Here is a 13,158-nt window from a genome sequence, read left to right as displayed (position 1 = left end):
ACGACGATATATAAGGCTTTTATATTTTTTTGCGGCTCCAGACAGATTTGTTTTGGTTTTTTTTGGTCCAATATGGCTCTTCCAACATTTTGGGTTGCCGACCCCTGACTTAAACCCTATTTATGGTTGAGTCCCTCACTCAGGGGCCAGTTCTGTTTTCTGTTTTTGCGGAGTAAGGCTTTCACAGGAAAATAGCCGATCAACATGTTTGCAGCGTGTCGCAGTAGCAAAAGCTTTCCCCACAATAGGGATGCTATATAGTGTTTAAAGGACAACTTTGTTTTTTACAACAAGGGTTCATATTTTAGATTGTAATTAGAGAAAAGAAAATATGAGTGTTAAAATGTTTTCATTGACTGCTTTCTATTGTTTTAGCGATTTTAGTATTTTGGTTTCAGTGGTTGGGGGCATGCGTACAAGTGGCTAAATATAGACACAATAAGCCGTTAATTTCTTTGCTACTATTTACACCTGCCCCCATAAGTCACGTCTGCCCATGAAAGATTGCGGTGCATCTTGTGAATGGGCTTATTGTGTCTAAAAATACATATTTAGCCACTTGCATGCATGCCCCCAGGTTGGGGGCATGCATGCAAATCAAAATCGTTAAAATCACTAAAACGGTAGTTTAAGAAACACAGGATAAGATGAAAACATTTTAACTCTCATATTTTCTTTTCTCTAATGACTAGCTAAAATATGAACCCTTGTTGTAAAAAAACAAAGTTGTCCTTTTAGCGATAACAACTTAAACCCCACTATACTCGTCGTATGACAAATGGTGAAGATAGCCGATACACACACTCACAGTGTGTCACGGTGCAAAGCGTTTGTGAGCTTATAGATCTGCTATTTCTCAAATGTGTCGTTGAAAATGTGCCCAAAATAGGGACAGGGTTATAGTGCCTTGCTCAAGATGACTGGGATACTAGTGGTTATGAGAAGTTATGGAGGATTCAATCACATCCCCTATTAACTCATTCGTAGTTTACGGCCGTAAAGCCCGTTAATTTCTCTATGTCTTTCCCTGCCGGCTTCTCCGAGTCCTACCTGTTAACGTGGGCGCTCGTCCAGTTCCCATCGTGCGTGATCGGACACTGCTCGTGTGTTCGCGTATTCCATCAGCTTCTCAAATCCGTTGAAACTTTTTCAATTGATCAATAAGTTCTCCATCTGTAAGCCGCGGAGTCCAGACAGTAAGCTGGGCCAAAATAGAGGACGGACTTCCGCTTCCGGTTCAGGGACTCCAATGTTAAAGTTGTCCGCTCAATAATGTGTCCGTGTAGAAACCGATCACGGAGCATTAGTTCCGGCCTATTTTAGTTGCGCTTCGATAAAAAAAATGTTTTTTAATTAATTTTTATTACATTTACGGGTTCTACGGGCATGGCAGAGAAGGGGTACAAAGGGGTATTTTGATGGCAGAGTTTGTGTTAAAACACAGGGATTCAAACCAACAACCAGTGACCTATCTATGCTTGTAGTAAAAGTGTGAGATATGTCTCGACTGTGTGCGAGTTGATGTGTCATTCTAGCCAGCCAGCGGAATGAATTTACATCGGGGGTACTTTCCCCTCTGTTGGGTGTGTGTAAGTTACACTGTTATTACTAGATGCAAATCTTTAAAAAGTAGGTGGGGCAACTGATAAGGGACAACTTCACATATTTACATACTAGTCCATCTAGAAGAAGACAAAAACAATGTTTTAATGGAAATTACTTCAAAAGGAGAAACGTTCTCCATAACTGCTGAAAAAAGGCAGCTGTCCGGTGACTGGAGTTCAGGCATGAATGATCATGACATCATGAGTGGAAGAAGTTGGTCGCTGAACATACTGTATTTTGACTGTACATATATCGTCGTTGTCGGGTGGAATCCTTGTATGTCCAAAACCGATCGTTTTGTATTTATCGTTTTAAAAATGATCTAAAACTAGTGAAAAAAGCCGATCTACAAGCACACAACGCCTCGCACCGCGAGGCGTTGTGTGCTTGTAGATCAGCTATTTTCAATAGTTTTGTGTCAATAGTCTTGTGTGATGAACCAGGGCTTTACTTTACGGAAAAACATACAAATTTGAAACTTAGAGATACAAGTTTTCTGCCCGACAGTGAATGTACATTGTCAGTGTCTTACATTCTAAACCAGATATATTTGTGATGCTCTGGGAGCCTCTCTGCTGTGTTAACTTGTGAAATTAAATGCATATCGATGATATTGAACTTGGGTTTGTTTACACAGACAGAGCTTGGGGCGAGTGTGTGCCAGGGTAGACTTATTCCAATTCTCCTTACAATATAGCCTTGACAAAGAAAAACGTTATTTACTATTACGATTTCCAAAACATATTTAATATTTATGAGAACGCCAAATTATAACATAGTACTGTTTTTGTCATCATTACAATTTCCAGTGTTTAAAATGATCTTTTGCCCTCGTCTTTAAAGAGAATAATAACTACACAACCAGCCACCATGGTTCCCATCTGAATATTTGTTACTAAATGCGCTGCGGTGAGAGACATTTTCCTTATTAAAAAAGAAAAAGTCCACAAAAAGGAACAACAGCGGCGTAAAGGATGAGGATTCCATCTTTATGAAAGAAATGCTGCCTGCTCCTCCACGCTCGACCACAAGTGAAGCAAAAGAAGAGAAAAAAGAAGCCGGGGAGAAGACAAAGGCTGGATTCTAGCAAAAGCCTAGGACGGGAGTGTGGGTGGTGGGTGGGCTGGGTCGGACGGCTAGACACCAGACTGCAAGAATCCGTGTTGAGTGAACGGCAGCCAAGTATTTCACAACCACTCCACAATAGAACACTAAACAGTCAGGCCAAATGTCAGCCTGTCAAAACATTGATTAGTGACTGTGATCGCCCAGGTTTTCCGTTTTTAAACGCTTAGCGAGTGACTGTCGGCGGCGGCGCCTGTGATGACACGTAAACACAACCTCCAGGTTTGTGAGGAAGACCTCCTGACAAACACTTTAGTCACTCGCATCAACCCACGTCAACCACTTAACGTAAGCCCTGTATACACTTTGTTGCATGACAAGTAGCTAAAAATAGCCGATGTCATGACAATGCCTCGGATCGCATTCAATTACATTTTGACCTATACTGACATGAAAGTAGTTACTGTAGACAGACAAACAGACATACCGTGGGGGAAATTCAGTCGCCAAAAGGCAGCACTGCAGTTAAAGTACAGATACAGAGTAGAAAGTAGCAGAAGTATTAATAATCATACTACACTTCCAACAACAACGAAAGACAGTGTACATACATATACACACACACCCTAACCTGCACTATAGGCAAAATGCACAAGTCCCATATAAGTGGTTATATGTCTGAAAATATACACATTAACATGAATGATGGTGCAATAGTGCTTGTCAAACAATTCTATGACGCCATCTATGAAAAGGTTTGATCTGCACCACAATTGCACAATAGTGTAGTGGGGGTCCCTGCTTCATTTCTCTCTCAGCTAAGGGGTCTACCATGGAGGTTGCAAACACAAGCAACACTTTTTCTGCAACAATTGTCCTCATATTCCAACTATAAAGATATAAAGGTCGACAAAAGGACAGTGTGATGTGGAATAAGGGAAGTATTGCATTATGAAAACTCTTCACGCGTGCTACGACTTGCTGTTGAAGTATATAGAGTAGATCCTTTAATCAGAGTGCATAATATAACATATCGTCGTTGTCAGAGGAAACCTTGTATCTCCACGTTTCAAATGTGTACATTCTTTCGCGAAGTAAAGCCCTGCTTCATCGTACAAGGCCGTCGCACAAAAGTAGCGAAAACAGCCGATCTACAAGCACACAACGCTGTTTAAATCATTTTTTTAAATGAAAAACGGTTTTGGACATACAAGGTTTTCACCCGACAACGACGATATTTTAGCCGTCGTCTTTTCCTCAACATAACTTAACGATAGGCAGATCGGACATTTATTGATTCCGTGAGGGGAAATTCAGTTGTCATAGCAGCGCCGTCACAGCATGATGCAACGCAGGACAGAACGATGCAGATGGGGAACAATGACAAGCAGGCTGCGTTATAAATTGGATTATGACTTGTTTTTATTGTTCCTACGGTGCCTTACGCAAACAGCTACCTGTCACGGCTCTGACACGGAGTCCACGGAACCAGAGGAAAACAATAAACGCACCTCCTTTGTTGTTTAGCTCGCCGTTGTAATGAGCAATTACCCTGAAAATCTCTGTTTCTGCACCGAACCAGCTGCTGCATTTTAACATCTTACTAGCAGCATGTGACCACGCGTGTGTGTGTGTGTGTGTGTGTGTGTGCGCGCGCGCGCGCACGCATGTGTGTGCGTGCGTGCGTGTGTGGTACTTGTATTACTATACTTGCGAGGGGCCAAATGTCCCCACAAGAATAAGTATGGCACGATTTCACAAATAAGACATGGTTGTTTTGGGAGACAAATAAGAGGTTAGGTTCAGAGGTTGAGGTAAGAGTTATTCCTTGATTTATATTTTGTTTCCGCGCCAGTGTCAAAATAGTGTTCCATAGAATTTCCGTAGTAAAACTTTTTTTTTGTCCCCACCAGTATAGTAATAATAAACGTGTGTGTGTGTGTGTGTGTATGTGTGTGTGTGTGTGTGTGTGTGTGTGTGTGTGTGTGTGTGTGTGTGTGTGTGTGTGTGTGTGTGTGTGTGTGTGCGTGTGTGTGTGTGCATGGCGTGTGTGTTGAACGCAAAAGGAAGACGTGGGGCCCAGAAGGAACAAGACGGTGTGTGTGGGGAATACCGCCTGTTCAGGGAATCAGACACTCTGTGTGTGTGTGTGTGTGTGTGTGTGTGTGTGTGTGTGTGTGTGTGTGTGTGTGTGTGTGTGTGTGTGTGTGTGTTGTCTCCCAGAGAGGGGCCCCACCGGGGACCCAACGCAGCAGATGAAGCACACTCACTCACACCTGTTTCCAGGGGTTGCAGATTGCTTGGCTGTGCCCGCCACTCTCTCTCTCATTCACAATACATTGTCATGAGGTTTGGTCAGAAAGCCTCCCTTGAGTTGAACTCTTGCTGGCTGAGACGACTATACACATCCGTCTGTAAAAAGTGCCCTCTCCAGACCATGAATAAGTAAAGAAAATAGCCAACCTCCAAGCTCACAACGCATCGCAGCTTGGAGGTCTGCTATTTTCAATATTTTCACCAAACGCCCCTTTTAGGTATTTCAGCCCCACCCTCTCTAATATTCTCTGCACGTCCCTGGCTGCTGTTGCTCAGCTTCATCCCAACAAAACGAACGTCGGAAACCTATGACCGCTGCCAAGATATCGTCCACAGAAGGACCAAGGTCGACGGCACAAAGTGACGTGATGTGAGCTTGTAGATGTGAGCTACTGTATGTTCGAATAGCCCAAAGTAACAAGAACTAACGTCAGTGCCAGCCCAGAACCAATGAAACTAGCAAGGAAGGAACAGGGTGATAGTCATATTTTTGATACTCGACTGCAAGAAAACAAATGCAATATCTTGGGCTATCCCCTCCCTCACTGCTCCATGTCAAGCTCATACCCTCCACACACACAGCCAAATCTTGTCATTTAGGACTTAATAAAGTGTCCCTTTTCTCTGCGCGTTCCTCTCGCTCTTCAACTTGTCTTGTTTTCTGCCTCAACTTGGCGGTATCCTCTCTCTTTTTTAGCCGGGTGCTCGCAGCACGCACACTACACAAACACTGCTCTCTCTCTCACACACACACACACACACACACACACACACACACACACACACTCACACAGCCTAATGAAAGAAAAGAAGTCTCCTCCTCTCCTCTGCTCTCCTCTCTAGCCCGGGCTGGCCTCATCTCCAGACGGAGGAATTTAACAGGGAGGGAGGGTTGTTCCATCCAAGAGTAGACCCAGGCTGACTGACTGACAGACAGACAGACAGACAGACAGACAGACAGACAGACAGACAGACAGACAGACAGACAGACAGACAGGCTGCTTCAATGTCAACCCCACAACAAGACTAGGCGTCGCTTCATTCACGAAAACGGTGTTTTAAAGAAGTATGGTATTTTTATTGAACAAGACAGTTCTCTTTTAGGAACCGGCGTTGATTTATCAGTGCAAAGAGAGAAAGGAAGGCACTGACCCTTATACGAGAGGAGAGGAGCGGTCTAATGTAGTGTAGGCTTACACACAGAGACTGTTAGACAGTAGCCTATACTATATATACAATGTCATGACGTAACACACACACACACACAGACGCACACGCACACGCACAGGAGAGGAGTGTACAGAGTTTGCTTGTAGCCTAGTACTATTACTACTACTACTACTAATTGCATTACAACGGGCGGTCCAGTAATAGCCAGCAGTGAACAGAGCCTTCTTCGGGGACTAGCCTATAGTATTAGCTAACTGACACACATTCCCAGTTTAGCAGCATCGACCGACCGACCGAAGCCAAAGCAGCAGCAGCAGCAGCTGATCATCAAACCGAGAGAGGCTGATATGTGTGTGCGTGCACACATATTTACACAACACGGCGGCGGCGCACGCAAAGACACGAGCGCGCGCACACACACGCACAGCGGTGGTGGTATTACGCACAAATTGGTCCCCGTGTATCAACCAGCTGCGTTGAAACAACATGCACACCCCCGGTTATCATCATAATCACAACAACCCGTACACACCCCACACACACACACACACACACACACACAGACACAGCAGCAGCAAAGCAATAACCTGTCACTGCATTATTTAGCCTTGGATCAAGACTATCGTAGATGCGTTTGATAGAGTCGGACTTTAAAGTCAGACTCGATCAAATAGGCTGCATCTACGATAGTCTATTAGGCTTGACTGATCCAAGGCTATGTTAGCCGGCAAAGGCACACTAAGTGCCAATGAGCCGCATTTAAACAAGCACAAGGCGACATTGATTATCAGAGGAAACAAGCCCTGTATAGCATGTAAAAGGCTTGGGGGAAATCACGCCGCGTAAAATGCGCACCGTTTGACCCTCGATCGTTGCAGAGATTTATAATAATAACGCCGAAACGGAACGGAACGATCGGGTCCCCCGGACGTGTTTAGTACTAGGCAAGCCTACCGTGCCGTGCGTACCAGAACCGTACCGTGCGTGCCGTACCACAGAACCATCTGATCATATTTATCCACAAATAAACTCGCGAGTTTATTTGTGGATAAATATGATCAGAGGTTCCGGGAGGTCAGCCTATTGTTAGCACTGGTTCTGTCTCCGATCGCGTGTGTGCGCGCGCGTATGTCTATGTGTACAGTGTGTGTCCACTGTCCAGTCCAGAGACAAGAGAAGAGGCAGCCGCAAACCCATCGCAAGATAATCACGCATATACATTCGTAGAACACACGCATACACGTGCACACGCGCGCACACACACATTCATTTCAAAGCCCCCCCTGTCTGTCTAGTGTGCCACACACACAGTCACACACACAACAGCAGCGATCATGTGGGAAATATACATAAGAATAAAGCAAACTGGAACTTACTTTGAGATTTTTTGGAAGAACCTCACGGTACGGCACGGGAGAGGAAATCCGCTTTTGTAGTCACCCAAAAAACCCTCGTGTTTACTGTGTGTGTGCGCGTGTGAGTGTGTGTGTGTGTGTGTGTGTGATGTGTGTGTGCTGCCTGCTTCGTTCCCAGTTCACAAAGACGACATGAGCGCCCAGAGAGAGAGAGAGAGGGAGAGCGATCGAGAGAGAGAGAGAGAGAGAGAGAGAGAGAGAGAGAGAGGGGGGGGAGAGCGAGGTAGAGAGAGAGAGAGAGGGGGGGGAGAGCGAGGGAGGTAGAGAGAGAGAGGGGAGAGAGAGGTAGAGCCAGTGTGTGTGTGAGTGAGTGAATCAACTACCGTGGAGCACGGCAAGTTGAAGTGTCAGATTACACTGGCTATTCAGTTACCACAGAGCCATGCTCGCTGGCTGCTGTCAAAACGCGTCCCGGACTCCACGGAGCTGGCTGGGCTGGCTGGCGAGCGACCCGCTGTAACGTAATGTGATGTTTTTAAAGGAGCAGCTCACCAAAACAAAATTACTTCTTTTCTTTCAGTTATACACCCCATGAAGTCTGGAATTCATGGAGTCTTTTTTATTTTTTTCACACATTTCCGAGGCAATAGTTGATGACGGCAGGCACGTGCACACATAGACATCAAAGGGGGCTTGAGCCCCTGCCCTTGTATCTGTCTGTAAAAAGTGCCCTCTCCACTGTCTCCAGACCATGAATGCTAGCCTAGTTCCAGACCCTGAATCGCTAGCCACACCCCTTTAAATTTTTGTTTTGGCGATTTAGGGGTCTGGAATTGCTCTCATTGAAGAGGCCTTCTTCGTTCGAAAATACGTACGGCGAATCAGCGTCGTGAATCAGCGACTTGTGATCAGCGTGGGTGGGGGATTCCCAGAACTCATGTGCGTTTCCAAGTAAACCAGCGCCGCCGCCGTACCGTACCGCGCATCGCGGTAAAATGCGGTAAATTGCGGTAAAATGCGATCGTATCGATCTCGTTATGAAACACCAGTAGCAGGCATGTTATGTTGTGTTTGATTACTAGTTCGTAGTGCTCCTATTCTGCCTGTTTCTTTGGTTAGCAAGTAGCACTAGCAAGCAACAGGCTAGCCACTAGCCAGCCACACATAACAACACTACGTTGTTATGTGTTGGTCAGACGGTGAACCAATCGCAGAAAACTGCCTCTTTGGCAACGCCCATCCCTGCAATCGCCCTGGGAGGAATAATGGAGTGAAACGAAATGTCAATTCAGGCTGAGTTTTACTATGGTGAAAGAAATTGATTATGCTTAGTTCAGTGTGGTATCAAGCACCCAAAATGGCCGACCTTCAAGCTCACAGCTTGTGAGCTTTATGGAGGTCTGCTATTTTCGATGTTTTCGTCAAAAGACCCTTTTCGAAGTTTCAGCCCCTGCCTCTCTAACATTCTCTGCACGTCCCTGGATGACGGGGTGGCTGGTCCGAAGACTCCACTGGTCAATTGGCTTAGGAATGTGAAAATGTGTGTAGGCTAATTGTTAGAAAATAAAGTGATTATGGGGGTGAACTACTCCTTTAATGCAAACTGCAGTGGTTCCCAAACTGGGGGGCCAGGACCCCCAGATGATGAGCAACATTTTTTTCTCACACAACAGTAAACAAACCAACATACAAAGAAGGGATAAAGGGGAAGACCACCCATTTTCAATATTGAACTATATGTCATTAAAATACCAGTGTTTCTCAACCACTGTGCCCGGGGATCTTTGGTGTGCCCCTGAGAAGGCTCAAGTGTGCCCATTGAAACTGCTTGAAAGGAATGTTTCATGTTGGCCTGTTACAGCGCCACCATGAGGCTGCTTTTTGCAAAACACATATTTTTATGTTACTCTTAGAGATTTTGTCAAAAGATCACAGAAATCGGTACACAGTATCTCTATAGTCATGTGATCAACACGGTTTGCCACGATTGCCCTCCAAAGTTTGCAGGATTAGCCTTATTCACGGCCCGCCCACTCAGCATCCCCCGGGTGCTGAAGTCACATTTTGAAGGGGAAAATCCTACTAGAGTTAACACAGAAATCGCAAATTTAATGCAATTTCCGAATAGTAAAGTATAAAATACGGCTAGCATGATCAAGAAAACAAGATAGTAAAAGGCACAAAGCATTATAATTTACTTTACCATTCGAAATAATGATTTGTTGGCTTTAAGTCCAGCTATTTCTGTTATAGTTTCCCCTTCTAAATTGATGTCAGCACCCGGGGGATGCTGAGAAATTTGCTGAGTGGACAGGCCGTGAATAAGGCTTATTGGTCCTTTTTGAAAAAAGAAAATGCCTCAAATCATGAACACAGCTTGCAATTTCCGTGAAATTTTACACACATATTCCCACCACTAGGCCAAGAAAGAAATTCCACTTGAACATTTTCTAATTAGCCTCATGGTGGTGCTATAACAGGCCGATTTGCTCTTTTACCTATAACCGACCGAGCAGTGTGAAACTCTGCACGCACACATTTTATATTCCATCCCAATTGGCTAACATTGGCATCCAAAGTTTGCAGAATTGGTCCGTTTTGAACAAAATGCCTCAAATCATGAACTTGTGTGATTTCCGTGAAAGTTTGCACGCACATTCCCACTAGGCCGAGAAAGAAATTACACCCTTTTCACATTGGCTGTTATAGCACCACCAGCAGGTTGATTTTTGCAAGACACATTGGAACAAATGCCTCAAATTTACATTTAGCAGATGCTCTTAATCCAGAGCGACTTACAATAAGCAAGGTAATACATTAGTACATCAACATCAATACATCAAATGGAAAGAAATAGTAGGCAAATCTATGAGAAAAACATGTAGACCAAGCACCTATTCAGTAAAAACTTCATAACAAATTATAACTTAAAAATTAAATATGTTATCTAAATTACATGTATGGTCATTGGGGGTATAGGCAAGTGCTACGGTAAGTGCTATGGGCTAAGTAAGGTGTTGTCTGAATAGGTGAGTCCTCAGGCGCCGTACAGACATTTGCGTGAAACATCTTCTCCGTATCGTCTGTGAATGGCCACTGGGAGCGCCGTACTAATGCATTGTCAATGGAAGGTTGTTTGGTGTTTTGTCGTTGCCGTGTCTCTTGGCCAAAAGACAGGCTGTGGTTGAGCTAGAGACACGGCAACGACAAAAAACCAAACAACCTTCCATTGACAATGCATTAGTAGGGCGCTCCCATTGGCCATTCTCAGACGATACGGAGAAGATGTTTCACGCATATGTGTGAGTCCAGCCTCAGACCACGGCGGAAATTAGGGAGTGAGTCTGCAGTTCTAAGTGCAACTGGGAGTTTATTCCACAGTTTGGGGGCCAGGAGGGCGAAGAGTCATCGAATGCAGAAGAAATGGCACACTCTTCACATTGGCCTATTATAGCACATATAGTGTAGTGTGGTAGTGGTGTCTGCAGAAACTCGCCGCCCTCTTGCTGTATTTTGGCGTTATCACTGTTTGTTTTGGTAGCCCTAATAACTTCACTGTCTACCAAAACAAACAGTGAAAAGAAAACACTAGAATACAGTGAGAGGCCTGTGAGTTTCTGCAGGGAAACACCACCACACAACTCCAGTGGCTGTTGACTGCTGCTATAGAGGGAAATTATTAATTGATTGATTGATTGATTGTTTGGTTCGATGATTGATTGATTGATTCTTTTATTTGACATAAATGTAAAACAGCACAAGTACAGTCTGACACTTGGTCTGGTTCACTTGGACTTGATGATGAAAACATGTACTATAATGTTTGGTCATGTAATCACAGGGCAACTATGCCTTTATACTGATTTGATGCAATATTAACACATTTTGCTGGGGACCCCCTGGAACACACACAAGGACCCCTGGGTGTACCCAGACCCACACTTTGAGACTGCAAACAGTAATTACATTACATATGTTTTATGCGGTTTGTATATATATATATATATAATTTCTGTTTGTATATTTTATTTAAAATATTAATAATAAATAACACAGAGACAGTAGCTAGTACAGAATTGCTATGTTGTTTTCGATTATTTCATCATCATTATTTATTTGACTTTACTTTTATCTTCTGTTATGACATTGGCATAACCCCCCGCGCGCCCCCCCCCCCCCTCTCTCTCTCTCTCTGTCTGTCTCTCTCTCTCTCTGTCTGTCTCTCTCTTCTCTAGGTATATTCCTCAATGTTTCACAAACAATGGGTCCCCATTTTGTACGTTTTCGATAGGATATATCATTTATGTTACTTCAAAATATTTTCACACACACACACACACGCACGCACGCACGCACGCACGCACGCACACACACACACACACACACACACACACACACACACACACACACACACACACACACACATTGAAACAAACAACTCAAAGTATTTCAGAAACTAAAAAACAAACTAAAAACATTATTTTACATTATTCATAATAATTATTACATTATTTCACTGTTTATTATGCATTTATTTAATAATTCATTCATTTTTGTAATTAATTCATGATGTAATATAATTTTGTAAGCCGGGAGATACCAAATGTATCTTTCTGAGTCTCTCTCTCTCTCTCTCTCTCTCTCTCTCTCTCCTCCCTCCCTCCCTCCATGTGTGCCATGTGCCAGGGCTCCGGGGGGAGCTGCTGTATGTAGACCTATCAGGTTCCGTATTTTGCGGATCACCGCTCTGCGATGGAAGCATCGGAATAACAAAGACATGTTTGAGACTAGCAGCAGAGGCAGCAGAGTGGCGGTGGTGGTGGCTCTACAGCGGTGACGTCAAGGAACAATGTCTCTCCTCCGTCGCGACGCGCACGCGCCACGCATGTACGCACACGCGCCCAAGCACGCAACTCTACTCTCTCCACGGCTAGTCAAGCAAGGCTGAACTGCCCAGAGGGAGGCCAAGAGTTCCCAAAGCTGGAGCAAGAGCATCTGATGGAATCACTCATTGCTCATGCTGTGACCCTAAGCTAGCTCTCTCTCTCTCTCTCTCTCTCTCTCTCTCTCTCTCTCTCTCTCTTCAATTCAAAGGGCTTTTATTGGCATGAGAAGACCTATAACAGTATAATATAACAGTTAACATTGCCAAAGCAAAAGTGGAACAATATACAATCAAAACAAAATAATATATGTACAATTCAAGGGAATAGAAACTATAAGTCTCCAGACTCTCCACCAGGTCAGGTAGGTTATCGTGGCCTCCAGGTGGTGCTATAATAGGCCAATGTGATAAGGGCATTTGTTTCTTAACCTTTTCGTCTTCGGCAATTAGCCTTTCACGGCTGCATGCATGTTCCAAAAATGTGTTTTGCAAAAGTCGACCTGCTGGTGCCGCTATAACAGACCAATGTGATAAGGGCATTTGTTTCTCAACCTAGTGGGAATGTGCGTGCCAAATTTCATCGCACGCTGTGTTCATGATTTGAGGCATTTTGTTCAAAACGGAACACATTTTTCTACATGAGTCGGTCTCTTGGTGGCGCTATAAAAGGCGTGTGAAAAAAATTGAAGCGCAAAGGTTTTTCCTTGGCCTCTAGGGAGTGCATACATGTTTTACACTGATCGGTGGAGTTTTTTTTACACT

Source organism: Nannobrachium achirus (genome assembly GCF_963921795.1).
Source record: "Nannobrachium achirus genome assembly, chromosome: 13".
Taxonomy (NCBI): domain Eukaryota; kingdom Metazoa; phylum Chordata; class Actinopteri; order Myctophiformes; family Myctophidae; genus Nannobrachium; species Nannobrachium achirus.
This window is presented reverse-complemented; position numbering follows the sequence as displayed.